Genomic DNA, 27,497 nt, shown 5'->3' with positions numbered 1-27,497 from the left:
GAAGAATTTACTGAATAATCCATCAGTTTGGATTTTTGATGCCTGGGAGGGATAGCATCATCAGATGCCATTCAGACCATAGTGGGAACTATTTTACCTGTTTTTTCCCCTGTGATAGTTAGCTTAACATGACTCTAGGGAAGGAGATTTTAAACCTCCTTTGTTCAAGAAGCCTCACTTTGTTCAAGAAGTCTTCCCACAAAACTCTCCTGGAATTAAGTATACCAGTAAGACATGTCTCTGTGACTTCTTGTTAATGTTTGTAATTTTGCATAAGTTCAGTTGTTTTTTTCTTTTATTTCTATTTGGCTTTCAATGTAATACATGCACATTATAAGACAATGTGTGAAAATATATATAAGGCCCCCACCCAAAACAAAAAGAAAAAAAGAAAATTAAAATGATCCACGAACACATTATTCAGAGGTAAGCATTATTAATATTTTATTATATTCTTGTCATTTTTCTATGTGTAATCTTGTTCACTCACTGTTTAACACTTATCACATGGCTCACACTTCATTTAAGCAGCATGGAGGTAGCAGTAGCGAAAAGTAAAGTCTCTGTCCTCTTGGCACTTACATTTTTTTCTGTACTTCCATATATGAAATATGCATATTTTCAATTTAAAAACAAATGAAGATAAAAGACCAGATGAGATACTTAGTAATTATTCATGTTATTCTATCCCTTATTTCCTCAGTGAGGAACTAGATAGCTGTAATCATGGTATTCTTCATATCACCAGGCAGAGTATGGTAGATCCAAAAGTTAAGAGAGTCAAAGGGAGCAGGGAAAAGGCAAAAGGCAATTGGGATCATGGGTCTCTCTCAATTTGGGGCAGGTCTTAGTGTATTGGCAAACCTAATGTATTGGAGGGGCACAGGAAGCACTGACTTGTAGTGTTTGCTAATTTCCATGGTACAAATACTCCCATGTATCCAATTTAAAGCTTTCATGTTTTAGAAAACATACTTATTACTAACCTTCAAGAGCTAGTACAAACCAGCTCCAGCACAAAATGCCTGGCCCTGATAGAACCCTTACATCCTCTGTCTCTTAGTTCTGGTGGTGCCCTGGAGAATGGAACCTTCTCTCAGTAGGAAGAAAAGAAAGAAGGCTGGGATGCTAGAGATCAACCTCACCAAATCCTCCTTTTGGTCTAATCCACTTTGCTTTTTGGAATCCTGTTCTGCTCCCTGGCTAATCAGGGGCTTTGCCTAGAACAAATGGAAGACCTACTATATACCTACTATGGTATTGTGTGGAACACAGAAAACGCACAGTTGTGATCCTCACTCTCCACCAGCTCACCATATAGTGGAGTAGGGAATCAGAAATATTGCTAAGTGATTATTTAAAAATGCAGAGAAAATGAACCCACTTGGAGATATGATTATTTCCAAAAGTTCAGATGCAGTATAATGAGGTCTCTTACGTCAGACATGTGACATGAGAGAATCAAAGCCCTTACTCTGTCATTTGAAGTTCTGTGGTTGTTTTTTGTTTTGTTTTTGTTTTGTCTTGTTTTTTGTTTGTTTGTTTTTTGCAGTTTCTATGGTCTTAAGCAGCTAATTAGTAACAAGAATTAAATAAGACAATGCATGGAAAGTCATCACATGGTGCCTGACACACAGTCAAGTACTCAATGCTACAGTTAATAACAGTATTGTTATCAATAATATTTATAGTACCACATGAACAAAGACAAAAAAACAGAAAAGACTATAGCTATTTCATGGATTAGCCAGTAACTTGGTTTTTATTAAAATCTTTGTGATTAATGGAAGATTGCAAAATTATTATAAGGGCATTAAGAACCATGATGAGGAGTTTGCACTTGTTTTTTGTTTTTGTTTTTAAGAGAGAAGCTCATGCAAGTGCCTGAGTGAGGGAGAGGCAGAGGGAAAGGGAGAGAGAATTTTAAGCAGGCTCCACACCCAGTGTGGAAACTGACGCAGGGCTTGATCTCAAAACTGAGAAAATGACCTGAGCCAAAAATCAGAAGTCAACACTTAATGGACTGAATCACCCAGGTATTTCTGTATGTGGTTTTATAAATGATGACGAAGCAATAGAAATTCAGTGACATGATCTGAGCTGCATTTGGGGAAGATCAAGCTTGAATTATGGCTACTTTCACTGACAGGTTTGGTAGTTTTTGCTGATATGAGTAGATGAAGGCAATGCTGTTTGTGGCCACAGAACCTGGGCAGTCAGGAATTTGCCTTCAGAGATCTCCCTGCAGCCTCATCTCTGGGGATGATTTGCCTTCAAAGCAGACAGCATGTATTTTCCTGAAGCTACGCCAAGTCCTTTTTCCCTTTCTTACTTTGCTATTTTTTGGCTCATAGAGTCACTAAATATAAGCAACTTTTGAAAAGATCTCCAGCCCGCTCATTCCAGTGAGTGTAAGAGTTATCTAGGAATTGAAGATGCATACTAAAGTTCATCAAGATAGGCCTGCTTCCATGTCACAGTCTGTAATATCTTTGTCCAAGTTTTGGGGGTAACCAGGTCCTAACAATAGCTTTTCACATTTCTCATTATCTTACATAAGAGGCAATACTTTTCTCAAGTTTGTTGACATATGAAGCAAATAAGCTGTTGGAGAAGTTTGTTGCAAAACTGGAAACAAAATGTATCTCAAATAGTTTACAAAGGCTGTGAATCAGGGGTTGGGAGGTGGCCCAAAATTCCTGCTTCCTGTCGAAAGCACATTCAGCTCAGTGGGATGCATTTGTCTGGTTGTGATATGTAAATGATCTCCACAGTGTATTTATGCTTGAAAATTTCACTGATTCCTGTTATTTCAGACCACATACACCCACACAACTGTGATTACTTGGAGTCCTTGACTGGAATATATCAGGAGTAATTGGGCTGGTATGCCATCTTTTGTTGATAATTGGAAACTTTTGGACACAACACAAGAAGTTAGCAGATTCCCCTGAACCTAGCCATATGTTTGAGCAGTTATAGCAACAACAATTTTCTGCATGCTCCTAGCTGGAACTCAAGAAGGACTTTATGACTACTGCACAGGTCTAGCCCTAATGGTCTCCAAAATATTATTTGATAAACAGAAACAAGATCTTTACCTGACAAATTATTAATAGACCTGGTTAGGACACCATGTTGCACAAAATCAATTCAAAGGGCCTTTTTTTATTTTACTAAACTATAATCAAGACACAGGGAAAAGATAAAGGTTTCCATTGCAAGGCAAATTAAACACCCCAATGAAATTTATCATGTGGACTGATTTAAACTGGAGGACTCAATGGGATGTTAAATATTTTTTGCATCTAATTATAAAAGTGAAAGGAGGAACACACATGGAGTTGATTGTGCTTTGCATAATTTTGGGAAAAGAAGGGTTTTATTTTTTAATATACCACATTTTCATCCCCTAAACACTAGTCAAGGAGAGATTTCTCTAGAAAAATCCATCAGATCAAAGTCAGTCATTCAAAAGGAGGAGGCAAATTTGATTCACAGGATATGAAAACAAAAATTTAATTAAATAGTAAGAATAAACACAATAAAGGTTTTTAAAATACCCTAATATGATGTATATCAAAGAAAGCAAATTTATATGAAGAAAACATGGCATAAGAATTATTCAGATAGTATGAAATAACAGCACCAATATCGGATGAGGTTAAAAAAAAAAAGCCAAGATGATGAAAACTTTAGCTGGACTTTGAGTAGGTCTGCAACTTAGTGGAAGGGAAGGACTATGATTAATTTAAACAACTTGGGAAGGGGAAGATGGTGGTGGAGTAGAAAGACCCTAGGCTTGCCTCATCCCATGAATACAACTAGATAACTATCATGTCATCCTAAATACCTCCAGAAATCTATATAAAGACTGACAGAACAAGCTCTACAACTAAAAGTAGAGAAGAGGCCACATCAAAGAAGGCAGGAAATGTGGAGACATGGCTTGGGAGAGAAACAGATCATGGCTGCTGTGGTGGGGAGGGAGCCATGGTTGTGGAGAAGAACAAGAGACAGACTGGCAGAGAACCCACACAGGGAAAATGAATCCCCGTAACAATTTACTTGAAAAGCTAGAGGAGCCAAATTTCATGAGTTCTTGCCATCAATGGTACTTAAAGCCTGGAGTTTTAAAAGTGAGCATGTTTGGTCCCGGAAGAGTTTGGAGGATGTTGGGTTGCTCTTGAAGAAAAAGCAGGGCAAACATCCCACAGACATACAGTATGGAAACAGCAATCTAAGGAACACCTAAGGCACACAGTGGGAGCTTAGTCACTCATCTTGGAGCATCTTCCAGAGGCAGCATTCATGGAGAGGCCCCACTGGGTACAAAGGAACTGGCAGGCACCATTTCCATCCCTGCTCCAAAGCATAAGCACAGGGTCACCTGTAGGAACCAGTGCAATGCCTACATTCACTACCTAACTTGCTTACACCAAGCCCTGCCCCCTGTGCTCTGGAAGAACTGCCCTTTCCAGTCACATTTACCTCAATCCGTGCAGCAGGCCCCCTACTCCAGAAGACTGGCCTGAATGCCTGCCAACACTATGTCTCCTTACCCAGAAGTTTTGTGAGGCCTCAGTTCCAGTGGCAGCAGGGACAGGTCTCATTGTACAAGCAGACCAGACAACACCTAGTTAAAATATGTCACATTCAGGTCAGGGACCAGACATTACCTACAGCAGGGAAAGAGAGCCTCTGCAGATGACTGGCCTGAAGGAGAAGGCAGCCATAACACAACAGCAGAGCCTATGCAGCACCCAGTGGAGACATTCTCAGAAGTGCCAGGCCCTGAGGAAAGGGGGCACTACACTGCAGGACACTATAGGACCACTTCTTCATAAGTCATTACCCTCAAGAACAGGAGACATAGCAGACTTTCCTTACACATAGAAACGGATACAGAGACTGAGATAAAATGAAAAGACAGAGGAATTTGTACCAAATGAAAAACATGACAAGGCCATGGCAAAACAGGTTTAAGTAACATGCCTGATGAAGAATTTAAAGCAATGATCATAACGATGCTCACTAGATTGGAGAAAAGAGTCGAGGACATGGGAGGACATGAGTGAGTTATTAGCAGGTAACACAGAGATAAGAAATAACAGCAGAGATAAAGGGCTCAATGAATAAAATGAGAAACATGCTTAATAGAATGAACAGCAGGCTGGAAGAAACAGAGGAACAAGTTGATGACCTAGAAGACAGAGTAATGGAAAGTAATCCAACTGAACAGAAGACAGAAAAAAAAGAATTATGTAAAATGAGAATAGACTTAGAGAATTCAATGACTCCATCAAACATAATAACATTCATATTACAGGAATCTCAGAAGAAGAAGAGAGAGAAAAGGGGGCAGAACATTTATTTAAAGAAATAATAGCTGAAAACTTCCCTAATCAGGGGGAGGAAACAGATATCCAGATCCAGGAGGCTGGCTACAACCTCCAACAAAAACAACAAAAACAGGTCCACACCAAGATATATTGTAATCATAATGGCAAAATATAGTGATAATATTAAAAGCAGCAAAACAAAATAAGACAATTGCATACAAAGGAAACCCCATAAGGCTATGAGAGGATTTTTCAGCAGAAACTTTCCAAACCATAAAGGAATGGTATGATATATTCAAAGTGCTGAATGGGAAAGATCTGCAGCCAGGAATACTCTATCCAGCAAGGCTATCATTCAGAAAAGGAGAGATAAAGAGTTGCCAGAGAAACAAAACCTAAAGGAGTTTGTTACCACTAAACCAATCCTGCAAGAAATATGAAAGGGGACTCTGAGTGGAAAGGAAAGACCAAAAGTGACAGTATGAAGGTAAGGAACATAAAAGCAGTAAAAATGAATATTTCTGTAAAAAATCAGTCGGAGAACTCACAAAAAAGGATGTAAAATAACACTATATACATAAAACATGGAGAGGAGTAAAGAATGGGTTTAAACTTTAAACGACCATCAATTTCTTACCAACTGTTATATGCAGAAGATGTTATATGCAAACCTAATGGTAACCACAAATCAAAAACCACAAATATGCAAAAAAATAAAGAGAAAGAAATGCAAATACATCACTAAAGAAAACCAACAAACCATGAGAGAGAAAGACAAGAAAGGATCAGAGAAAATCTTCAGAAATGACCACAAAACAATTAATAAATGGCAATAAATACAACCTTGCCTGCACCTGCCCTGAGCCAACAATTTTCTTTTTGCCCAGCATCCAATGAGGTGAACCACACACCCATGCAGACAGAGTGGACATGGGCAGAATGGTGGTGGCCAGCCTCAGACTGGGGTTGCTGCTTCTGGCACTGGTACAACCCACATAGATTTATTCAAATCAAACAACTGTTGTAACACTTTCAAGTAACTGCTCCCAGCTAATGCCTGTCCACAGCAACTGGCAGTGCTCTGCAGTCCACAGCCAGTCTCTTTGTGATCTCATTCTTCCTTCTACATCTCTACTGCTAAGAGACTCAGGCCAAAAAAACATCTGTACCTCCCCATATTCTAAACCCAATCCAAATGGTGTCCAGATATCCAGTGTGATAAGGAAAAAACAGATTTTCATTGAATCTGCTAACTCCACATTTCAATAAATGCTGAGGATTCCAAATTTCATTGAAGAACATGTGAAGGGGTTGACTAGATGATGAATATCTACTAAATCTACTGGAATTTCATGTACAAGAAGACAACATCCAAGATTAGTTAAGAGGTGATTTCTTTAAATGTGGCTTAAGAAGTATGGACATACAAAATTCTACCTTGAAAATGAGAATAAATTTTATCTTACCTGTATCTAAAGGATAGGATACAAACAGATTCAGTTTTCATTTGGTTCATTAAATCTTTAAGACCATAACTCAGGTAATACAAAAAGCTTCCATGATTTTATTTATATGCACATTAGAAGGAACTTCCAGGTGTTATAGCAAATCCTCAATGCATTGTTTCAACATATTAATTTAATGCCTATTTACTCTAGATAAAGTTTTATATTATTAAGCTATCATTCTTTCTTGGGAACTGAACTCTCGTCTCTGAGGCTTTGAATTTCACATTGCATTTGATTTTTTATATAGTAATTTACATGTGCCAGGGCAATGATGTGTTGGAATCCAAATTTTGCTTACATACTCATCACCTATTCCTATTCAACAATAGTGCCAGATTCATTTAGCTAAACTGATTCCAAAGAGTAGAAGTACATTGACCTCAACTAATTTAAAAATGCTTTTTTAATTTTTGCTTATGTTGAATACTTTTTACAATTTAAAAAGTGATCTGTTTTGAAGGTAAAATTGACAAATCTTAAAATTAAAAAGGCAAAATATGTGCAGCAGCCAAAATTGTATATCAAGTATTTGTAAAGTGAAGACTGGAGGCTTACATTAAATTCAGAAAAACTTTTATACTCTTTTTGCAAATACTTTTTTTTTTAATTCTGAATTAGAATAACCACATTTGGAACACTTTCTGTTAGTCAATAATTTTAGGTAGTTAAAACTTGGTCTTAAGCCTAAAGTGGGCTTGATTCTGGAAAGTAACTCTTTTCACAACTGTCTCAGTGCACATAAAGCTTTTTATATAGATACTGTAAGGTCTTCTGTTCACATGGTCACATATTGATGCTAAGATGCTCTAATATTTAATATGGCCACAGTAATCTTGATAACCAATGATAACCAATACTATTTTTTCCTATCTTTAGGAACCTACACCAGAACAACTATACCCAACAGATCCCAAGCTACTATTTGTGCCAATGAAAATTTCATTTTGTTTCCTACATGAATACTGTATATCTATTTTGGATTGTATATTGTATTTCCATATTTCTGCTTTGATTCATAGTACTTTCTCATGTTGTGAAATTGATTGTCATTGAACCAAAACTGTAATTAAAAAGAAATAGCTGAAAGAGGAAAAAAAATAGTAAATACATATCTATCAATAATTATCTCAAATGTTAATGGACGAAATGCTCCAACCAAAAGACATAGGTTGACAGAAAGGGTAAAAAACAAGACCTATCTATATGTTGCCTATGAGAGACACATTTTACACCTAAATCCACCTGCAAACTGAAAGTGAGGGGATAGACAAACATTGATCATGAAAATCAATGTAAAAAGAAAGCCAGGGTAGCAGTACTTATATCAGGAACAATAGACTTTAATTTTCTTTTTAACATTTATTTATTTTTGAGACAGAGAGAGACAGAGCATGAACGGGGGAGGGGCAGAGAGAGAGGGAGACTCAGAATCGGAAGCAGGCTCCAGGCTCTGGGCCATCAGCCCAGAGCCTGACGCGGGGCTCGAACTCACGGACCGCAAGATCGTGACCTGAGCTGAAGTCAGACGCTCAACCGACTGAGCCACCCAGGCGCCCCGAGGAACAATAGACTTTAAAACAAAGACTATAACAAGAAACCAAGACTATATAATAATAAAGGGGACAATCTAACAAAAATATATGACAATTGTAAATATTAATGCATCCAATATGAAAGCACCCAAATACATAAAACAGTTAATAACAAACATAAAGGAAGTAATCAATAGTAATACAATAATAGTAGGGGACTTTAACACCCCACGTACATCAATAGATAAATTATCTACACAGAAAATCAACAAGGAAACAATTGGCTTTGAATGGCATGCTGGACCATATAGATTTAACAGATATATTCAGAACATTCCATCCTAAAACATCAGAGTACACATTTCTTTTCAAGTGTACATGGAACATTATCCAGAATAGATCACATATTAGGTCACAAAACAAGCCGCAACAAGTTCACAAAGATCAAAGTCATAGCTGGCATCTTTTCTGACCACAATACTATGAAAGTAGAAGTCAACCACAGGAAAAAATTTGGAAAAACCATAAATACGTGGAAGCTAAATAACATGCTACTAAGCAATGAATGGGTCAACCAAGAAATCAAAGAAGACATTAAAAATTACATGGAAACAAACAAAAATGAAAATATAACAGTTCAAAATCTTTGAGATACAGCAAAAGTAGTTCTAAGAAGGAAGTTTATAGCAATACAAGCCTACATAAAGAAGCAAGAAAAATCTCAAAGCAACAACCTAAACTTACATATAAAGGAGCTAGAAAATGAAGAACAAACAAAATCCAAAAACAATATAAGGGAGGAAATAATAAAGATTAGAACAGAAATCAATGATATGGAAACCAAAGAAAAATATAACACATCAATGAAACCAGAGGCTAGTTCTTTGAAAAGATCAAGAAAATTGATAAGCCTCTACTTAGACTGAGAGAGAAAGAGAAAGAGAGAGAAAGGACTCAAATAAAAAAATCACAAATAAAAGAGGAGAAATGACAACCAACACCAGAGAAATACAAACACTGTAAGAGAATATTATGAAAAACTATATGCCAAGAAATTGGACACCCTAGAAGAAATGCATAAATACTTAGAAACATATAACCTGCCAATACTAAAGCAGGGAGAAATAGAAAATTTGAACAGGCTGATTACCAACAAGGAGATTGAATCAGTAATCAAAAACTCCCAACAAACAAAAGTCCGGGGCCAGATGGCTTCACAGGTGAACTCTACCAAACAGTTAAAGAATAGTTAATACCTGTTCTCCTCAAACTATTCTAAAAATAGAAGAAGGAAAACTTAAAATTCACTCTAGGAGGTGAGTATCACCCTAATATCAAAACCAGATAGACACCAAAACAAAGAGAACTACAAGCCAATATCTCTCATGAACATAGATGCAAAAATCCTCAACAAAATACTAGCAAACCAAATCCAACAATATATTTTTAAAAAATCATTCACCACGACCAAGGGAGATTTATTCCTGGGATCCAAGAGTAGTTCAATATTTGCAAATTAACCAATGTGATACATCACATCCATAAAAGAAAGGATAGGGGCACCTGGGTGGCTCAGTCAGTTAAACGTCTGACTTCGGCCCAGGTCATGGTCTCATGGTTTGTGAGTTCAAGCCCCTCATCAGGCTTGGACAGGCAGCCTGGAGCCTGCTTCGGATTCTGTCTCCCTCTCTCTGTGCCCCTCCCTAGCTCATGCTTGCTCTCTCTGTGTGTCAAAAATAAATAAACTTTAAAAAATATTTTTAAAAAAAGAAAGGATAAAAACCATATGATCATTTTAATAGATGCAAAAAAAAGCATTTGACAAAGTACAACATCCATTCATGATAAAAACCTACAACAAGGTAGATTTACAGGGAACATACCTCACCGTCTATCAAAAACCTACAGCAAGCATTATGTTCAATGGGGGTGGGGGGGAGTGAGAGTTCACCCTTAAGGTCAGGAACAAGATAAGGATGTCTTCTTTATCTTCCACCACTTTTATCGAACATTATACTGGAGGTCCTACCCAAAGCAGTCAAACAATTAATAAAAGCATTCAGTAAGGAAGAAGTAAAACTTTCACATTTGCAGATGACATGATACTATACATAGAAAACCCAAAATACTCCACCAAAAACCTATTGGAATGTATAAGTGAATTTGGTAAAATCACAGGATGCAAAATCAACATACAGAAATCTGTTGCATTTCCGTACACCAGTAATGAAGCAGCAGAAATATAAATTAAGAAAAAAAATCCCATTTACCATTGCACCAAAAATAATAAGATACCTAGGAATAAACCTAACCAAAGAGGTGAAAGAATAGTACTCTGAAAACTAGAAAACATTGATGTAAAAAATTGAAGATGACACAAAGACATGGAAAGACATTACATGCTCATGGATTGGAAGAACAAATATGGTTAAAATGTCTATACTACCTAATGCTATATACACATTTAATGCAATCCCTATCAAAATACCAACAGCATTTTTGGGGCGCCTGGGTGGCTCAGTCGGTTAAGCATCCGATTTTGGCTCGGGTCATGATCTCACAGTTTATGAGTTTGAGCCCTGCATGGCACTCTGTGCTGACAGCTTGAAGCCTCGAGCCTGCTTCAGATTCTGTGTCTCCCTCTCTCTCTGCCCCTCCCCCTGCTCATGCTCTGTTTCTCTCTCTCTCAAAAATAAACATTAAAAAAATTTTAAAAAATACCAACAGCATTTTTCACAGAGCTAGAACAAAGAATCCAAAATTTGTATGGAACCACAAAAGACTCCGAATATCCAAAGCAAGCTTGAAAAAGAAAAGAAAAGCTGGAGACCTCACAATTCTAGACTTCAGGTTATATTACAAAGATGTAGTGAACAAAACAGTACGGTACTGGCACAAAAATAGCCATATAGATCAACAGAACTGAATAGAAAACCAGGAAATAAACCCACAACTACATGGTCAAGTAATCTTCAACAAAGTAGAAAAGAATATCCAATGGGAAAAAGGCTGTCTCTTCAACAAATAGTGTTGGGAAAACTGGAAAGTTAGATGAAAAAGAATGAAACTGGACCACTTTCTTACACCATACACTAAAATAAATTCAAAATGGATAAAGACCTAAATGTGAGACCTAAAATCATTTTTAAAAATAGTAAAGAGCACAGTCAGTAATCTCTGACATCAGCAGTAGCAACTTCTTTCTAGACATGTCTCCTGAGGCAAAGAAAACAAAATCAAAACTAAATTATTAGGACTATATAAAAATAAAAATCTTCTACATAGAGAAGGAGACAATCAACAGAACTCAAGGGCAACCTACTGAATAGGAGAAAATATTTGCAAATGACATATCCAATTAAGGGTTAATATCCAAAATATGTAAAGAACTTAAACAACTCAACACCCCAAAACCAAATAATCCCATTGAAATGGGCATAAGCAGACATTTCTTCAAAAAAGACATACAGGGAGCGCCTTGGTAGCTCAGTCGGTTAAGCGTCCGGCTTCAGCTCAGGTCATGATTTCACAGTTCACGAGTTCGAGCCCCACATCAGGCTCTGTGCTGACAGCTCAGAGCCTGGAGCCTGCTTCGAATTCTGTGTCTCCCTCTCTCTCTACTCCTCCCCCACTCATGTTCTATCTCTCTCTCTCCTTCAAAGATAAATAAAAACATTTTTAAAAAAAAAGACACACAGATGTCTAACACACACATGAAAAGATGTTTATCATCAGTTACCATCAGGGAAATGCAAATCAAAACTACAATCAGATATCACCTCATATCAGAATGGCTAAAATCAACAACACAAGAAACAAGTATTGGGAATGGACAGAGAAAAAGGAACCCTCGTATATGTTGGTGGGAATGCAAACTGGTGCAGCCACTGTGGAAAACAGAATGGAAGTGCCTCAGAAAGTTAAAACTAGAACTACTCTGTGATCCAGCAATCGCACTACTGGGAATTTACCCACATAATATAAAAACACTAATTCAAAGTGATACATTCACCCCTATGTTTATAGCAGCCTTATTTATAATAGGCAAGATATGGAAGTAGTCCAAGTATCCATCAATAAATTAATGGATAAAGAAGATGTGGTGTGTGTGTGTGTGTGTGTGTGTGCACAATGGAATATTATTCAGCCATAAAAGAGAATGAAATCTTGCCATTTGCAACAACATGGATGGAGCTAGAGAGTATAATGCTAAGTGAAATAAGTCAGTCAAAGACAAATTCCATATGATTTCACACACATGTGTAACTAAAGAAACAAAACAAACAAGCAAAGGAAAAAAAAGAATGAGAGGAAAAACAAGAAACACACTCTTAACTATAGTGAACAAACTGATGGTTACTAGAGGGGAGGTGGGTGGGAGGATAGGTGAGATAAGTGATGAGGATTAAGGAGTGCACTTGTGATGAGCACCTGGTGATTATAATAAAAAACTTAATGAATGAATGAATAGGTAGGTAGATAGATAGATAGATACATAGATAGATAGATTAAGACTGAGAGGAAAGAGATAAAGCTTCCAATCTTGCTTTGCCACTAACAAGCTGTGTGATGTTGGGTTACTCACTTTTTTTTTCGGAACCTCAGTTTCCTTTTCTGTAAAATGAGGCTGGGGTATATTGCCTTTATTCTCTCTAGCCATGCTAAAATCTTACTTCTTGTATTATATCCCTTTCCTCACATTCCTGATGTTATCTCAGATGAAATAAATATTTTTAAGAAAATCAAGAATGTACCATTAATAGGATTTTATATCAAAAGTTATCTGCAAACAAATGACTTAATTAATTCTGCAACTTATTCATTCTTTCATTCATTCAACAAAATTGGATTTCAAAGTTGAGTACCTATTATGAACCAGATACTGTGGTATCCTATAAAGTCTTCCCATATAAAGTATAAAAGTCAAAAGGACATTTTACCTACCCTCAAGGATTTTATATTCTGGTGGTGGAGACAGGCACATGATTTTAATAAAAGGTAGAAGTAAATGATAGAGGGAAGCACAGAAAACTTTTGGGAGAGAAATGATATACCCTCTTAAGATGGGGAAGGCTTCCTATAGGAGGAGACACATGACCTAAAGAATGAGTAGGAGGTTATTATTCTAGGTAGAGAAGAAAGACTGTCAAAGTACAGAAGAGTAGAAGTAGAAAGAATTTTGAGATAGTAGTAGTAGCTAGGATGTAAAGCACAGAGTAAGGAACAATTGCATAAGAGGAGTAAGTAGTGGAAATTCTAAGGTACCTTTTAAAGGACCTTCATTTTGTCCCATAGAGCAATGCTTTTCAAAGAAGCCAAGGATCCACACGTACCAGAATTACTTGAGACTTTTGTAAAAACCAAACAAACAAACAAAATCTGAGTTTTGATTTTAAGCTAAATCTGCTGATTCAGAATCCCTTGGGATGAGGCCTGGGGATCTGTATATAAAAGAAATATTCCAGTATTTCAGATGCAACCTAAGGTTTGAGAATCATTTGTATTAGATACTTTTACATCCATTATTTTTACTTAATTTCCACCATGATATTATTAGTAATGGGAATTTGGGTTCCAAGAAAGATGCCATTCCCTAGGATAACTGATGAAAGCAAAATCAATATTATGAGCTGAATAAACATTGGGATCAATGAATAGATGACTATATCAAGAATAGAGAATAAAACTAGGACTTGGGGGCCAGAAGTATGTTCCAAATTGGGGATTTAATTTTTATAACAAGGCAGAATATCCAGATGAATACTGAAGTATAAGATCAGACATAATAAACACTACAGTTTAAAACACTTTCTAAAATCTCAGTTTCTATCCTGTGAAATGGAAATAACATCTTTCATAGGCACCTGGGTGGTTCAGTCGTTTAAGCCTCTGGCTTCAGCTCAGGTCATGATCTCGCTGTTCATGGGTTCGAGCATCACATAGGGCTTTCTGCTGTCAGTGCAGGGCCCGCTTCAGATCCTCTGTCCCCATCTCTCTCTGCCTCCCTCCCCCCACAACAAATAAATATTAAAAAAAAATAACATCCCCCATTGGAAGAACAAATGTTAAAATGGCAATACCATCCAAAGCAATCTACATATTCAATGCAATCTCTATCAAAATAACACCAGAAAACACCCCAAATAGCCAAAGCAATCTTGAAAAAGAAAACCAAAGCTGGAGGCATCACAATCCTGTACTTACAAGATGTAATACTGGTACAAAAACAGACACTCAGATCAATGGAACAGAATATAGAACCCAGAAGTGGACCCACAAACATATCGCAACTAATCTTTGACAAAGTAGGAAAGAATATCCAATGGAATAAGGACAGTCTCTTCAGCAAATGATGCTGGGAAAACTGGACAACAGCATGCAGAAAAATGAATCTGGACCACTTTCTTACACCATACACAAAAATAAACTCAAAATGGATGAAAGACCTCAATGCGAGACAGGAAGCCATCAAAATTCTCAAGGAGAAAGCAGGCAAAAACCTCTTTGATCTTGGCCGCAGCAACTTCTTACTCAACACGTCTCCAGAGGCAAGGGAAACAAAAGCAAAAATGAACTATTGGGACCTCATGAAAATAAAAAGCTTCTGCATAGTGAAGGAAACAATCAGCAAAACTAAAAGGCAACCGACAGAATGGGAGAAGATATTTGCAAATGACATACCATATAAAGGGTTAGTATCTAAATCTATAAAGAACTTATCAAACTCAACACCCAGAAAGCAAATAATCCACTGAATAAATGGGCAAAAGACATGAAGAGATACTTCTCCAAAGAAGACATCCAGATGAGTAACAGACACATGAAAAAATGCTCAACATCACTCATCATCAGGAAAATACAAATCAAAACCACAATGAGACACCACCTCACACCTGTCAGAATGGCTAACATTACCAACTCAGGCAACAACAGATGTTGGCGAGGATGCGGAGAAAGAGGATCTCTTTTGCACTGCTGGTGGGAATGCGAGCTGGTGCAGCCACTCTGGAAAACAGTATGGAGGTTCCTCAAAAAATTAAAAATAGAACTACCCTACGACCCAGCAATTGCACTACTAGGTATTTATCCAAGGGACACAGGTGTGCTGTTTCGAAGGGGCACATGCACCCCAATGTTTATAGTAGTACTATCAACAATAGCCAAAGTATGGAAAGAGCCCAAATGTCCATCAACTGGTGAATGGTTGAAGATTTGGTTTATATATACAATGGAGTATTACTCAGGGTGAAGAAGAATGCAATCTTGCCATTTGCAACTATGTGGATGGAACTAGAAGGTATTATGCTAAGCAAAATTAGTCAGTCAGAGAAAGACAAATATCATATGACTTCACTCATATAAGGAATTTAAGATACAAAACAGATGAACATAAGGGAAGGGAAGCAAAAATAATATAAAAACAGGGAGGGGCACAAAATGTAAGAGACTCTTAAATATGGAGACAAAGGGTTGCTGGAAGGGTGGTGGGAGGTGGGGGGATGAGCTAAGTGGGACAGGGGCATTAAGGAACCTATTCTTGAAATCATTGTTGCACTATATGCTAACTAACTTGGATGTAAATTTAAAAATTAATTAATTAATTAAAAAAATAAAGACAGAGCAGGCTGCAGGCTTGGAACATTCCAGCTACCTTACAAAGCAAAACTTCAGTTATACTGTTTAGTTTGCAATCAATTTATTTTTATGATTCCTTTATAATGATGGCAAGTGATACAGGTTTTCCATGTGGGCTGGTCTTCAAATAAAGTTGTTTTAAGGGGAAAAAACTCTTTCAAAGGACAATGTGGGGGTCTAAGATGCTACCCAACTTGCATGCTAATAGATTAGCCTGCTACAGTTTAATGGATGCTAGAAGACACAAAATCCCTGGTTCAGAGACAAAGAACAGTATATGACTTATGGCAACAGCAGTAGCCACAGAGCCACCATATCTGTGCTTAGTCTCCAAGGCCCATTTCCAAAAGGGAGCTGCAAAAAGAGGGTTCTTTACAAAAGGGGAACGCTGAGTTTAAGAAACCTGACAGAAGGGGCACCTGGGTGGCTCAGTTGGTTAAGTGTCCAACTTCAGCTCAGGTCATAATCTCACGGTTCATGGTTCAAGCCCTGCGTTGGGTTCTGTGCTGACGGCTCAGAAGCTGACGGCTTCCGATTCTGTGTCTCTCTCTCTGCCCCTCCCCTCCTCACGCTCTCTCTCTCAAAAATAAAATAAGAACACTAAAAACATAAAATAAACAAATAAATAAAAGAAACCTGACAGAAGACATTATCTCTATCTCCCAAAACTATTTGCTGTACAAGCATCCTTCAAAAATTAGTCTGAAACAAATGGGAACCAGTGCCTCACTCACAAGATGTGCAGAAATGTAAGAGACTGACAGAGAACTGTCTCATTATGATATATATCTCACAGGCTGATATAATAATTAAATGGAGTAAAATATATAAATTACATAACAAGGTGTTTAGAACACAAAAATAGCTCAATAAAAGTAATTGCTATTATTACTGTTATAGACTTATCATTTTGGGTTTTGTTGCTGTTTAACATTACTCAAAGATTGTTTGTGGTTTACATATTAGCCTGCAACTTACCTTGACCAAGAGAATTGACCCAGAAGCCTGGAGTTGGGTGGGTCCTGAAGGTGGGACTAAATGGCATGACTGGGGAAAGAAAAGTTAAAAGGCAGAGTGGTCATTAGAGATATTGCCCTTGGGAACCTCAGTGGGGACCACATTGTCAGTCCTCTGCAATCTGTGGTAACAGTAAGTGATGAATTGGTAACTGTTGTCAGAGGCTTCAACCTCTGCTATTTTATTTCCTTCTCTACCCAAACAGAATCTAAAATTTCCTTACACAGCAAGCCTGTACCTGTAATGCCTTCCCTTCCCCTCTCTACCATCTGTTTTCTGGAAGGCAGCATATAATGGAAATAACCCAAGAAATCCTGGACTTAAATCCAATATTTGCAACTTACCAAAGCTTTTTTTTAAAGTAGAAAACGGAATAAGTAACATTTAAATCTTTTGAATTTCCAGTGCCCAGAATAAGCTTAAGGCAAAGTGATGAGTTTTGACATAGGACTTGAATTTCTTTGCGGTCCAGCCCCTACCCAGGGGATAGTTGACCTAGATCTGCCCTTCAAGATCTAGAATATAGGTTTTACTTCTCCTTTATCTTCCTAGGCTATTTGGAATTTGTAGTCTTTGTTGAGATTCTTCACAGGATTTGATCTTTCACATTGAAATACCTAATGGTGCTTTCAAGTAGCTTAATACTCTGCTAATGGCCAAAACTTTCTATCTACCCTAGAAGCACAAATCCAGCTGCTCGGTTATGGGCTGGTCTATTTATAATTTAAAGACTATCCCAATGTATTATTTGTCACAATGTATTTCAGAACTTATACCTGGACATGTAAGTCATTTCCCAGGAGAAATGTTTCTTTCTTCTTGCTCCTCTTGATTCGTCATGAGATATTTGCTTGCTATCCATTTGCAAACAGTAGGGCCTGTGCCTCTGGAAGAGAATAACATTTAAAATGGCCACTAGGCTTGGAGACAGACAGTCTGGGTTCAGAACCCAGTTTTATTACTTCCTAGTTCTCTGGGAGGCAGCATCTAAGGAGATGAACTTACCTGCATCCAGATGGTTTTGAATCCTAGCTACTCACTAACTAGATGACTTCTGACTGACCACAAAACCTTTGTGAGTCTCACTTTTTCCATTTTTAAAATAAGAATGATAATACCTACCTGATGGAGCCTTCTGTGAGTAGTCAATGAGATACCATGCTTACACAGTGCTCATCACATTATAGCAGCCACCTAACAAGTGTGACATCCACTCCAGCCATTCAAGGTTTCATCATCCTCTGAACTCACAGCATGCGATGGCTCTGGCAGGAATGGAACACTTACATGCCTGTGGGCCCAGCACATAACTGAAGTCAATGAGTATAAGAAAAAGAACACTGCAATTTTCAGGATACAAAGCAATTAAAAGTTGGCCTCAACATTGGGAAGAAAATAGTAAATGCTGAGGACTGTGGCAAACCAGGAAGTGTGTGTTTCATCTAACACACCTACCACTCCAGCCCATAGTTGCCCCATATTAACAGATCTGATTTTTCCTAAAAGAAGTCATATATTTGGATTTTTAGGTAAACGTTCTCAACTTTTAACTGTTGGCTCACTTAAACATACTCGGGGGCACCTGGGTGGCTCAGTCCGCTGAGTGTCCATCTTCAGCTCAGGTCATGATCTCATGGTTCTTGAGTTCAAGCCCCACATCAGGCCCTGTGCTGACAGCTCAGAGCCTGGAGCCTGCCTCAGATTCTGTCTGTCTGTCTCTCTCTCTCTCTCTCTCTCTGCCCCTCCATCACTCATTCTCTCTCTCTTTCTCTCCAAAATAAATAAACATTAAAATAATTAAAAAATAAATTTAAAAAACATACACAAACAACTTGGAACTAAAACAAAAAAAGCTTAGTCCAGACCACCAACTAGGAGACTCTATTTAACCACATTCACTCGATACCATTTAAGCCCAGAGCTTATATTACTCCTTGACTCTTTTTATTTTATTGTGTAATTTTTAGTGCTCAAGTTCTGTCTCCAATTATATTTTGTTAAGCTACTTGAGTAAGATATTTGAGAGCAGGGTTGGTGTCTTGCTCAGGAAATAGCCACAATTGGTAAACTCCCCTTTGGGTTATATGCTTTAATCCCTTGAAATGGCTTGCTTCCCTCCAGAAGAACTTATTGACTTCTTTGTGCCATGACACAGGAATACAACAGCTGGCTGCCTCTGGGAGGTTGAAAATAAACAGGTTCAGAAGCTCTGAGGACAGAAAATGGACATTGTAGGTGGAGAAACAGCCCAAAATAAATACAGCTGTTGAGGCAGAAAATTTTATTTACTTTGGCTCTTTTGAGGTCTATATTGGGGGAGGAAGAGTTGCAAATCCTGAGACTTTTCATATACTGATGACAGAGACCCCACTGAGGGACTGATCTCTAGTGCTAGGCACATTTATACTAATCATTCAGTGTATATTTGATGATTAACAGATTGACTAGATAGCTCAAATGATGGAGGACATTTTAACAAAATGAAAATGATGAATTAAAGGTCTCTGCATTGGAGGGCCTATGTTAATGTACATTCTAGTTTGGAATATAACTCACACTGAACATTCTTTAACAGCAAGCTTTTGTTTGCCACATAGACATAAGAGATAAGACATGACACTAGCTTCAAAGGCAGAAAATATGGCCTGTAGTCTTAATTTGCTAACTAGCCATATGACTTTAGTAAATCATCACAATATTCTGGGACCCAGTTTCTTCCACTATAGAGTGAAGGATTCAGAAAGAAGATCTAGAATGGGAGCAGTGGAAAAGTATGGGATGAAGAACCAGAAGGTCCACACTCACATCCTAGCTATGATCATTCATTCCTGTGAAAACTTGGATGGGAAAGAACATAATCCCCAAATCTCTCTCCACCTTTGCAGACAAGACAAATCACAGTCTTCTTCTGGTGTTGTAACCATGAATTAGAGAGTAGAATTTACATAAAAGTGCTTTAAATGGATATACAAGCATAGACATTGGTATCGGACAGAATCAGCTTTGAAGCCTGACCCCCCCCACTTCCATGTGCTCATAGAAAGGTGACTTAAGACTTTTTACCTTACTTTCCTAATTTGAAAATGCACATAATGATATCTACTTCATTGGGTTGCTGTAATAATTAAATTATGTGTAGTAATATATGGAAATCACAAAGCACCATAAATAGTAATTATTATAGCTGGTAAAAGACAAATGGCATCGATATAAGATCTCTATCGCATTATTATATGGTGCTAATTAGCTAAATCCGAAAACAAACTAATTTTTTTACGTTTTGATCTCAATAAAAATTATTCTCCTTTTACAAAACAAAACAAAACAAAAACACCAAACAATGAAACAGGGTGATCTAGTTTAAGTTGATCATGAACCTAGTTGTTTTCTGAAGCCCAGGAGAGAATAAAATCCAGACATCCAAACATTGTGGCTCAAGTTTAATTTGCCCTGCAAGGGCCTGTTGCATTGAGGTAAAAAATAATGGGAAAGTTTCCTTTAGAAAGAAAAGATCACAGTCCATTTTTCAGAAAGCAGCCCATGGAAATACTTGGGTGTGTAGTCATCCAGAAAGCAAAAGCAAACATCCCAGACAGTCACTGTTGCAGATTGTGTTCTCAGGGCAACATTCCAGGCTTTTCTAAGATCCAGATCACAGGAGTAACTCTTTATCTTAATAGCTCTCCAGATCTTGCCAATATCATAGGGTACACTTGAAATCAAACTTCATCCAGATGGCAAGAAATGAATTGAAACTCTCTTTATCTGACAACTGAATTAATCACTCATTCATCCACTGATTTATTCATTTAAAACACAGCTATTATTAGTCTAATAATATGCACTATACTAGATGCTACAACCATAAACTAGGCAAAGTCCCTGCTTTCAGTAATGATCTGAAATACAAAGATTCTCACACACATAACTCCAAATGTTTTGTAATGCCAGGTCTAAAATGAGTAAATATTAAGATACATGAAACAATATTAAATGTGTCTACTCTATCACAAATATCTTACTGCTGACAATCTATCCTCCACAAAAGGGAAAGACTATATATATAAACATGTTCATGGAACATTATTCATGGTAGCAATATAAATGCCTAACAAATGGAATAATGGTTCAAAAAGCCAAGGTACATGAAAAAAATGGAATGCAGGCATTAAGAAGAATATAATTATAAAGATCAGCAAGATAAAAATAGCCTATTCATGTGAGATGATAGAAATAATACAAAATTATGATGTGTCAAAGACATTTAACTTGGGGTATAATTACATCTATTAAAAATACACATTTGTTTCTGAGTAAGGTCTGAAAGAGAATATAAAATTTTGTAGTTTTATAAAAGTAGTAAAATTTTAGTGATTTTTTTCTACCTTCTATAGTGTTGTTACATGTGTAAACAAAGTAAGAAGTTAACACATGCTGTGATTTGAGTAACGGGAGAAAATGTTTCTTAACCTTATAAATATCTCCTTCAGTACCATTTCACCAAATACTGGCTTATCAGTTTTAAATTCTCTTTCAAATCTGGTCTCTTTCTGCACCCTCACTAATATGCTTTAGTTTAGCTTCTCAGTTCACCTGCTTCTTGCACCCATTAATTCACCCATGTCTCCATTTTCAGACTTCACAGGTGTTTGTCCATTCAACTAATATTTATTTTTCTTAAATATTCAGTCCTGGTAATCAAACAACCTTCCCTCAACCCACCAGACATGTATATGTATATCATGTCTGTGCCTTGGATTGCCATCGTCCCTGATATTAGAGATGCATGTATAAAACATAAGCAGCTTTATGTTTTTTTGACATGTCTCATTCTGAAATCCTTCCATTTGTTCCTGGGAGATAGAAGAGTGTACTTGGTAAGACTTTAGGTTCCACACAAGAATAGCTAAGACACTTCTGAAGAATTAGACTAAGGTGAGGAATTTGTTATACAAGATAGAAGACTAATTAACAAGCCAAAATAAATAAAATAATGTGGGTACTCTGCTCCCAGTAATGATTGAGTAGCTCCTATCAGGCTAACCCTCCACATATAACAACTAAAATTCTGTAAAAACTATTAAAGAAAAAAAACTCCCTGAAATAACTGAAAAGCAACTAAAATCAGGTGGAAACTGGAGAGAAATTTACACTTAGATGAAGATAAATGAACTGAATTTTCCATTTGAAAATGGATTTTTATTTGAGGGCAAGCATTAGTTCACTAAAACTCGAGTAGAAGCCTATAATCTTAGTGGCTTGAAAACAAAATAACAGTTTGGGGCAAACGCAGTAGCTGAAAAGTAAGGGGAGAAACCCAGGAAAGGAAAGATCCAGAAAGGGAGAGTCCCAAATTCTGCATATAAATTTTCCCCAAACCTCTGGCTGACCCTTAAACTGTGCATGTATGGAGGAGACTAAGTATTCCTGCTAAGGCTAAAGGGGTTAAACAGAGATTTTCACCTGCAAGGTAGACAGATTAGGAGTATGAGGTCAGCAAAATTAATTGCCTGCAAAACCAACAGTTTCAGGGGAATATAACAGAATTCAGAAACTACAAAATATCATTTACAGTGTCTAGGATATAATCCAAAATTATTAGACATATAAAAATAGAATAATTTAATAATGCATACTGAAGAGTAAAGGCAATTAGTGGAGACTAATAGATCAGATGTTGGAATTATAAAAAATGTTATTGTACCTAGAGGAAACTAGAAGAAACTAGAACATAGATGAAAACATATTCATAACGAATGAAAAAGTAGAAAATCCTCCAGCAGAGAAATAGTAACTATTTTTTTTAATAAAAAACTTTAGAATAGAAAATACATATGAAATTTAAAAATAAGAGATTTTTTTCTCAGGAATAGATGGTATGAAAAATAAAACAAAATAAAAAGCCCAGAAGCAGATTCATGAAAGTGTAGATACTTGATATAGAACTGAACTGACATTGAAGACCAGTGGGTAAAAAATAGATATCCACACTAAAAAAAAAAAAAAAAAAAAAAAAAAAAAAAGGATTACTCTCTCATACCACACGTGCAGTCAATTGTATACTGATTAAAGATTTAAATGTAAAAGGCAAAAATTTAAAAATTTTAGAGGATAGTATACCAGAAAATATTCATGACCTTTTGGCTGATAAAGAATTCTAAACAAGAAACAAAAAGTACTAAACACAAAATTATAAACTGACAAATTTGAAAGTATTTAAAAAATTTTAAAGCTAGATATAACAGGGTACACTACCATTTTTATAAGAAGAGAAAGTAGAGTGTATATACAGTTATTGTTGTAAAAGAAGCAGAGAAAAGATAACCAACAGATGAAAATGATTATCTATCTACATGGAGTAGAGTGGTTGGGAACTGGATGAAGAGTGAAGAAATAGAGATCATGACTTCTTTGAGCTAACAATTAATTATTAATGATTCATCTTATTATATATTGTTAATAATATATAGTAAATATATATATTCTGTCAACATATAAATATTTTTAAAGTTAAGTAAAGATGATTTTTTTAAAACCCAAACTCTAAAATTGAACACAAACAGAAACATATGACTCTACCTATAAGTCAAATTGATAGAACACTTAACCACACAGGGAAAATAATTCAAGTAAAATTTTTTTTTAACTTTTGAGAGCGAGGGTGCAAGCAGGGGAGGGGGCAGAGGGAGAGACAGAGAAAATCTTAAGCAGGCTCCATGCTCAGTGCAGGGTCCAATGCAGGACTCAAGCCCACAATCCTAGGATCATGACCTAAGCCAAAATCAAGAGTCAGATATTCAATAGACTGAGCCACCCAGGCGCCCCTCAAGTAAATTTTAAACAGAATTACCTGACTGTTCACCTTTTGTATGATAGAGGATAAAAAAGTGCTGCAAATAAATTTGGAATTCGATTTAGTTTTGTTTTGAATAACGGTACTGCTCTAAAACTGTTTTGTGTGCAGTGTAGAATAGAGCAAATGTATAAATGTTTGTGGTGTTGCTTGGGAAGCAGGGTTTTCACTATGGAAAAAGAGACATACCAAAATGGAATGAGAGAAGATAGCAAGTAACCCTGTGGTATTAGATCTGAATTCAAAGTATCAGCAAGAACTCGGGATTTTTTTTAAGGGAATTTCCTGGTAGCTAGAAACAATGAGGCCCCAGTAGCAATGAGCACACTTAGAGCCCAGATGTTATATACTAAATCTCAATCCCAGCTAAAAGGAACAGAGCTACCTGGAGAAATGTCTGATACCGGGTCTAGGATAAGGAGTGTACAAAATAAACCTGAAATATCACATGGCGCCAGAAAGCAAATGCATGCTTAATGACTAGCGGATTCATGTTGTTAACAGCAACAGAGCTACTTTCCAAATGAAAAATTATTTGCAGCACTAATATGTGAAAGGGAAAAAGCAAAACTGCAGGGCTCGGATCCCTGGTCTTTCACCCTCCATCTTATTTCATATCTTCATTCAGTGGCAGCCTCTAAGACCAAGATTTTGAGAACCATTGGTGTATTGAAAAGAGCCTGGATTTAAATGTTCAGAGACCTGGACTCTAACCCATATTTGGACAAACACTCCCATATAGCCTTAGATAATTATTTAGTCTCTCTGGGCTAAATTTACATGTATTTACTTATATGTAAAGCAGGGCTAAAGCTACTAATTTGCCTATTTCACACTTGTGAGGGTCAAAGAAGATAATTGTGAATACTCTTTACAAGGTTAAATAGAATGGTTCTACACTAGTGTAATTTATTACACCCCATGGAACATTTAGACATATTCTTGTACACCATTTGGCAGCTGTCATTCTTAGCTGTTGCCAAATGGTAAGGTAACAACAGATATTTAATACATATCGGGGGAAGATGGAAGTTGCTCTTCACCCTTCCTTTCACCACAGCTTTACTAGTCACATATGGTGTCAGGCATCTGACAGTACAAAGATAAAGATGCCATGGGTTCACTGTGTAAAAAAGGAAAAATAGCATAAATAAAATACTTGAATGTAGTATGAGAACGATGCTGGAAACACTTATATTACACTTGCAACCAGAAAACAATGCAATAGGCAGTGCCAGGATTCAGGGTAGAGAGGGGTGGCAGGGAACAAACACCACATAGAAATGAAGGTGCCAGAGGAGCCAAGATGGCAGAACAGCATGGAAGCTTTTTGTGTGTCTCACATCCATGAAATAGAGCCAGACCAACACTAGCCCATCCCACACACATAGAAAACTGATCGGAGGATTAACACAACAATCTGCACAAACTGAACCACAGAGTTCAGCAGGTACACAGTGCAGAGAGCTGAACATGGGGAGCGAGAAGCCATGAAAGATAGGGAACTGCTTTTGCGATCGGAGACAGGACTGAGACTGGGGAGGGGGAGAGAATATGGGAAAAGCACCCCTCCCCAAAAGCAGCTGGAGAGAAAGTGGAAAATTGGAAACAGCTGCAGGGACTAAACTAAAAATGGAGAAAGGAGGAAGGAGAGGGTTCAAATTGTATTATGACTGTAAACAAGGGGAGTGCAAAGGCTGCAACTCCACAGTTTGATACCTGGTGGTACTCTGATGGAAAGAGTGAATCCCCAGGAACAGAGTGGGGTCTGGGAGGTTCTTGGGCCACACAGGAAAAACTGGTTCCACTGCTGGAAGGTCATTTGGTAGAGATTGTTGAAGCCACGTGGTCCCAGTAGACCCCAGAAAACAGCTACATTCACTGGTGCTGGAGCAAGGTCGTTAAGGGTGAAGCCTGGTACCAGATGTGTGTTGTGATTTTTCATAATCCCTGAAATGCTGCTGCTACACTATCTTGTGAAATTTTTCTGGGTTGGGCTGGCACCTGGCTGCAGTCTCAGGGCACCGGCAGCAGCAAGGTCCAGCAAGCGTTCCTGGGTAGAGCCAGCATTCAGCCGTTTCTTGGTGAGACCCTCCCTCAGTGGGGCAGAAGGGGTCAAAGCCTGAGTCCTTCAGAAGTAAGGAGCCAGAGAAAATAGCTGCATCTGAGACAAAACTTGGGAGAAAGGTACTGCCTGGGGCCTGGCCACAGAAAGTGAAAAAGCTGGGAGTGGACAAGAGCTAAAGACAGAGGACAGGTGCATGATTGCTGATCTGGGAGAACAGACTTGGTAGCTGGGTGGCACCATTTTCACCGCTCCCGAACATGCGCATACGCTCCTACCAGTGCCACAACAATCCACCCCAGTAGGATAGCAGCGCCATCTAGTGGAGAGCGGAGCTGTTACACTGAATCCCACCCAACTGGGCCAACGTCGCTCTTCAAGAACACAAGTCTCACCACCGGCTTAATTTACAGACTATAAAGAGCTACATAGACTGACTTCTAGGGGAAAACGAAGCAATTTCAGTCCTACTTCAATCTGTTAGGTTCATCTATTCAATTTTCTTTCTTTTTTTTTCTTTTTCCTTTAAATCTTTTACACTTCTTTTCCTTTTCTTGAATACAAAAAGAAAAAATTCATTTTTGCTTTGAATTTTTATTAAAAATACCTTTCTTTAATTTTTATTACTATATTTTTTACTTTTGTGTAAATTTTTTCAAATTCTACTTTACTTCCATCATTTTATTTAGTCTACTTCAGTGTACTCACCTTTTCGAATTTTCAAACAACTTCCTTTTTTTCCTTTTTCTTGAATGCAGAAAGAGAAAAACATCATTTTTACTTTAAATTTCTATTAAAAATATTTTTCTTTAATTTTTTTACTTTATTTTTGCTTTTATGTAAATTTTTTCAAATTCTATTTATTTCCATAATTTTATTTTAGTCTACTACAGTGTATTCAATTTTTCAAATTTTCAAACGATTTCCTTTTTTTCTTTCTTTTTTAAAATCTTTTTTCTCTTTTTTGTTTCTTTTATTTATCTTGAGTACAGGAAAAGAAAAGATTCAAATTTATTTTTAATTTTTATAAATTTTCTTTAATTTTTCTACTTTATTCTTTCCTTTTATGTTATTTTTCAAATTCTATTTTACTCCCATTATCTCATTTAGCCTACTTCGTTTATTCGTGTATTCATTTTTTCAAATTCTCAAACAATTTCCCTTTTTTTCTCCCCCTCTTTTTTTCCCCTAATCTGTCAAACCACTTTCAACACCCAGACCAAAACACACCTAGAATCTAGCATCATCTATTTCATTTGTGTGTGTGTGTGTTTTTAATTTTTTAATTTTAATATTTTTTAATTTTAATATTTTTTATTTTAATTTTTCTACCTTATTAATCCCTTTTCTCCCATCAAAATGACAAAACAACAGAATTCACCCCAAAAGAAAGAGCACAAAGAAATGACAGCCAGGGATTTAACCAACACAGATACAAATGAGATGTCTGAACCAGAATTTAGAATCACGAGAATAAGAATACTAGCTGGAGTCAAAAATAGATTAGAATCCCTTTCTGCAGAGATAAAAGAAGTAAAAAATAGC

At 37.0% G+C, this 27,497-nt stretch overlaps 1 long non-coding RNA gene across 1 annotated transcript in view; it reads right to left on the bottom strand.

Moving 5' to 3' along the window:
• The window catches only part of LOC113600151 (uncharacterized), a 96,320-nt gene that overhangs the window by 4,539 nt on the left and 64,284 nt on the right, over positions 1-27,497 (bottom strand). Inside the window, exons 3-5 of the long non-coding RNA XR_003421104.2 lie at positions 18,157-18,299; positions 17,811-17,920; positions 16,996-17,064 (exon numbers count right to left, since the gene is read on the bottom strand). This is a non-coding gene — a long non-coding RNA (uncharacterized LOC113600151). The remainder of the gene's footprint in view (positions 1-16,995; positions 17,065-17,810; positions 17,921-18,156; positions 18,300-27,497) is intronic.

This window comes from Acinonyx jubatus, chromosome D2, assembly GCF_027475565.1.
Source record: "Acinonyx jubatus isolate Ajub_Pintada_27869175 chromosome D2, VMU_Ajub_asm_v1.0, whole genome shotgun sequence".
NCBI lineage: Eukaryota > Metazoa > Chordata > Mammalia > Carnivora > Felidae > Acinonyx > Acinonyx jubatus.
The sequence above is the reverse complement of the archived record's forward strand: the minus strand, read 5'-3'. Positions and strand labels throughout refer to the sequence as shown.